This window comes from Chelonoidis abingdonii, chromosome 22, assembly GCF_003597395.2.
Source record: "Chelonoidis abingdonii isolate Lonesome George chromosome 22, CheloAbing_2.0, whole genome shotgun sequence".
In the NCBI taxonomy this organism is placed as follows: Eukaryota; Metazoa; Chordata; order Testudines; family Testudinidae; genus Chelonoidis; species Chelonoidis abingdonii.
The window spans coordinates 33305715-33311057 of record NC_133790.1 but is presented as its reverse complement, the minus strand read 5'-3'; the positions used below and the strand labels follow the sequence as shown (position 1 = coordinate 33311057).

General features: G+C 53.1%; 1 non-coding gene across 1 annotated transcript; it reads right to left on the bottom strand.

Annotated features, from left to right (window-relative positions):
- Nucleotides 1-4666: 4666 nt before the first annotated feature.
- TRNAF-GAA (transfer RNA phenylalanine (anticodon GAA)) lies at nt 4667-4739 on the bottom strand. Its single transcript has one exon. It is a non-coding gene; the product is annotated as a tRNA-Phe (tRNA).
- Between the last annotated feature and the right edge of the window lie 604 nt (nt 4740-5343).

Genomic DNA, 5343 nt, shown 5'->3' with positions numbered 1-5343 from the left:
CCACCAGCATGGTGTGTCCATTGGATTTTTTTTATTTAATTACCTCTCATTGGTTAAATTATTTGATGTTATTTTTTAAATTTCATTGCAGTGCGTTTGCTTCCTGCCACTGTCACCTGGCAGCTAAGGGATGTGAGATTCTCCCCCATTGCGTTTCTGCCCATGGAAAAGAAGAGAGATCACACTTCAGTACCTTTGGAAATAAAAGCAACCTGGAAACAAACCAGCTGTCTCCTCAGTGGTGCAGTTGATGTGTGTGAGCATGTGTGGTGACAGGGGCACTCTGTGCTGCTCACATGGAATTCACCACCCTTGGTGCAGGATTTGACTGTTCCTAGAGTGAATGTAGCACTGTGGAGCGTCAGGCACAGGCTGCGTGACCCCCCTCCATTATCCTTGGTGCAGATACAGCCCAGGCAGCACTAGTGAAACCTCTGCTCTCCTCCACCACATCTGCGCAGCCCACCTGTCAGGGTAGCAAGGAATCTTGCTACCATGGATCCTGGTTCTCAAAGATGGGAATGCCCTGGGATGAGGGTGTGTGGTTGCATCCCATTTAGGTCACCAGATTGAGCCTTCTAGTATCCTTGGTGATTGTTCCCAAGATCCAGAACTTTGTGCTCAAACATCTCCCAGCTTCCTTGTTGAAAATAAGACCAAGGTTTCCTTGCAATATACAGGAAGAAAGTTGATTTTCACCCCAGAGGGGACTTAAACCCACAATTTCTGGCTCCAGAAGCCAATGTCTTATGTATCAGCCACTGGGGCGCAGCTGCTGAAGAGATGGAAATTCCCTCTCATAAATGCACATTCCTCACATTTGCTTCACAACACAAATAGCCCCTTTTATGTGCTTACAGAAATGTCTGCATCCCCTGGCAAGTGAGGGCAATTGGGCAGGCCCCTGACTGACAGAGCTGAGCACCACGTTTCTACCAGCCCATCTTCAGAGAAGAACCCCACCCTAGAGTCACCCCTTTCCTCCTTCAGCACCTCCACGTCTGTGGCTCTGAGTGGCAGTAGGATGGATTAGGGATAGGAATCTGGGGCTTGAATGGGGGTATGGTCAGCCTGTAAGGAGTAACCATGGTGGAGGCTGTGGGCTGCTTGTGGGTCATTGGACCGGACGTTCTAGATCAAAAGCCACACAGTGACTTGACCCCAGGTTATAAGGCCGACATAGTGACCCCTTACTGGCCTCATGAACCCCAAACCCTTGTACTAAGGGCATTGAGGAGTCTCTGTCACTTAAAGCTTCTGGGAGCTCCCCGAAGGCCGGCTTTTTGTTTTTTTTGGCCATTCTTGAAAAAAAAAGGGCCCTTACCTTTTGGGGAAAAAAATCCCAAGTCAGCCACCTCCTGGCTCACAGGTTAGACTCTTAGGCGCTGTGCCAGCCACCACCCAGGAAAAAAAAATATGCTTGAAAGGTCCAGGTAAGAAGCCCCGGCCTGGTGCTGGCAGAAAGGGGTTTTGATTGATCAACCTCTGTGTTATGGGCCAGCCAAACAGGGGACGCTGTGTCCCTCTGCTGGCTTTTCTTCAGCAGCACCTAGTGGCCCTGGGCTCGCAGGCTAGTGCCTGGTGAGCTCGGGGCACTGGCAGTTGAAGCGTTGCAAGGTGTGACAACTGGAATGTTCTTAGTGTTTGCTCTGAATACTGTGTTGGTGCCCTCAGTGTCCCCCTTAGGCAGTTCTTAAGAAAAAAAAAAAACCCCCCTTATCTGGGAGAGCAAAGGCCAGTGCATCCCTAAATGCCTGACCCTTTGTCTCCTAGCAACTGATGGCCTGGGCCCCTCCAATGTGCAAAGATGCCAACTGAAGGTGTTGGCGACAAAAGAGGTCAGGTGATCTCCTGGCCCGGGAAAGGGGCTGAGCAGAGAGGAGGGGCTGGAGGGGGTTTTTCAGTCTGGAGCTGCCTGGGGACGAGGATTGAAGGGCAGACCTGGGGGTCTGGCTCACTGACCCCCAGAATGGACCCGGCCGAGGGGTCCCCCGGTTCGCTGTACCTAAAGCTCTGTTTTAGACCCTGTTCCTGTCATCGAATAAACCTCTGTGTTACTGGCTGGCTAAGAGTCACGTCTGACTGCAAAGTGGGGGTGCAAACCCTGTGGCTTCCCCCAGGACCCCGCTGGGTGGGCTCGCTGTGGGAAGCGCACGGAGGGGCAGAGGATGCTGAATGCTCCAAGGAGAGACCAGGAGGTGAAGCCGTGTGAGCTTCTTGCCCTGAACAAGTCTGCTCCAAGGGAGAGGAGGCTCCCCAAAGTCCTGACTGGCTTTTGTGGGGAGCTGTTCCAGAGCCATCGCCGGTGACTTCTCGTGACACAAGGTGCTGGGCAGCGGCCCTGGCAAACCAGCTGCTGGTAGGTGTCTCTGTGGTATCATGGGTCAGTGAGTTCAGCCTGTTAATGGAAAGGAGGGGGCTTTATGCTCCCCCAGGGATGCCACTGAAGGCTCCTCGTGGACTCCTCAAGGTCTGCTGGGAGCTGTGATGTCCCCTTTTGCCCACGTCAAAGGCTCCCTCTTGGACAAAGTGGGTTCACCTGCTGGCTGGAAGAGAGTGGGGGCCGCGCTGCAAAGCCCATCTCCCGGGGGCCAGCAGCCCGTGCCAGAGGCTTGGGCTAATCCTCAAAGCCCGAGCGCAAAATCCTTTCAAGCCGGGAATGGTAACACTCCTCCTGCCTCCGCCCCAACCGGCAAAAGAGAACAGAACGAGAATGCCGGCTCAAAATGTCACCTCCTTCTCACTTCCCTGTATGCTGTGCAAAGCGCTTGGCCTGCCTCATGCCTCATCAGGAAAGCATAGCCATGCTGCCCCCAAGCCCCCCCCCCCCTGACTGCACACGTCCGCAGCCCAACCCACCTCAGGTGAAAAAAACGGAGCACAGAGCCCCACGCGAGTCAATGGCAGGTCAAGTCCCGGGAGTTTTCCCCCCCTCGGCTCTTTCCTCTGACAGCCACACAGGCCTGCCCTAGAATCCGAGAAACCTCCCTCGTGTTCTCCTGCAGCAGCCGCCTGCCGTGTGCGGGTGGGAAAAGGGGAGAGGAAGTATGCAGCTCAGCCAGGACAGGAGGCCCTCACCCTGCCCAGGCCTACCCTCTTGTTTCAGCCTAGGCTGCAAGAGGTGCCGGAGAGCTCCCTTGCAGGCCGCCGCCTCAAAGCCACAGAAATAAGGAAAAGGCGATGAATGAAGAAGTCAGAAATCAACAAGGAAATTAAAGAAGGTTTGTCGAACGGGTTTCTGCCCGATTTACCATGGCTTCTCAGCTACCGCTCAAAGTTAAAGACATAAATCAAGCTATCAGCATAAGTACAGATGGTTAGATGGAATTAAAAGGACCTGCTGTCACAGGTGCCTGCAAGCAGCATGCAGAGTATTAAAAATGTCACTGCAATTAGAGCTCAGATGAAATGTTGCTTTAAATCAGAAATGACAATAGGTCCGACCAGCAGAAAGCCACTCTAGGTACAAGGAGCGAGTAATGAGGCTGTTAGAGGCAAAAGTCATTTCTCAAAATTTGGAAATCAAATCCTAGTGAGGATAATAGAAGGGCACAAACGCTTGCCTGTTAAGTGTCAAGTCTAACAAGTCAAGCCAAGAAAGACTCTGAGAAGCAACATGCTAAAGACACAAAAGCTAAGCATAAATCCGGTCAATGTGAGTCCTGCTCTGTCCCCGCAGAAGGTGAACCCCTCTGTGGCTGGAGTGAGCTCCTCTAGCTGACCTCGGTCTACAGACCTGTGCCAGAAGTGCTCATTGTAAAATGTTTCTCTGACCGTTGGGAAAAACAGGACCATGGTCCTCAGGACAGCTGACACAATTAAAATTCCTACCCCCCCCCAACAACAAACATCATGCAGTCCAGAGGAAGAGAGCCTTTGATCTTCCTCTCTCATGCCTTAACTGGGGACCATACACACTAATAAGCAGTAACCAGTGCCACAGAGCACAAAGTCTACCAGTAATGCCCTCCCTGGTCGGAGCTCCACCACCTTCTGTACTCGCACCGCGAATGTGAAAAACAAGACTCCAGCCCCATCATTCTTCCCTGGCCAGGAGGCCCTTCCTCCAATCACCCTCTGCCTCTTGAGCTACCCTAGAGTTGTTAATGTGCCTTTCCTGAACACCCACCATGTCCAAGTCCAGCTGCTCCAAGGCACTGAACCTCAAGCACCTCCTCCTGGGCCCCCAAATCCCTTCCACCTTCCACACAGCCATTTTCACAGATGCCCCTTCCCTGCTACTGTCCTTGCTCAGCTGCGCAGAGGAGTTTTCATCCCCAATCCCTGCCTGTCATTGCCCAGCAGCCCTCTTGCACCATTCCTGAGGGTCACCCTGCCTTGCTTTCTTCCTGCCATGTTGCGAAAGACAGCTCTCATCATTAAAGATCAGGTGGGCCAACTAGGGGCAAAAGCCCATTCTATGTTTTCCTACTGCAGAGCCCAAGATCAGAGACTCACCTTCAGTGCCACCCAGAGGAAAAGCAAGTGGGGCAATTTGCCTCAGGCCCCACATGGGCCCCATGAGAATACAGTATTGCAACTTTTTTTTACTGGAAGGGGCCCCCAAAATTGCTTTGTCCTCAGGCCATCTCTGCTCACCTTGGGTGCAAGCACCACTATGCTGCCAGAGAACAAGCTGCCCCTGCACAAAGAGGAGGAAAGAACCCACCAAAACCTGGGATTGATCCAGGGACCTTTAGAACTTCAGTCTAAGGCTCTCCTAACTAAGCTACTTTGGCAGCTGTGGGGGGGCCATTTTGGCCTGTTGCTTCTCTGTCCAGGATGTTTTTGCAGCAGTTGCACACAAAAAGGACGTCATTGTGAGCGGCCCATGAAGACAAGACTTGCTTTTGCCTTGCCTTGCTCGGCTTGACTTGCTTCCTCACCCTGTTCCTGCTCTAGTGCTCGGGTTGACCTGGTGATGGAAGAGTATTGGGGGCCAGTGGTGCGGGGAGGAAGTTGAGCTGGACCCTGAGCTAGACTAGATCCTGGCAGTGAGAGTCTGGCCACCACTTGCCACTCCACCCTGTTGTCCTGGCTTCCCTCACTGGATATCATTTCAGGAGGGAAGTGGGGCTTCTGCCTCCTCTCCGCGATTTTCACATGGCAGAGAAGTGCGAACAGGAAAACTAATGGCTGCTCCACACCCCCACCGGAGGAACCCGACGCCCTTAGCTGTGGTGAGTAAGAAGTGGCCGTTGACTGGCAGGGCCTGTCCCTAAGGAGCTGGAACAGCAGCTGCTGCCTCCCTCTCGGCTCCAGGCTGTGGGAAATGCTCATTGCCTGGCTGCATGGGCAGATGCTGCTCCGTGCTCTGGAGAGTGTCTGTATTGGTCTGTCAAC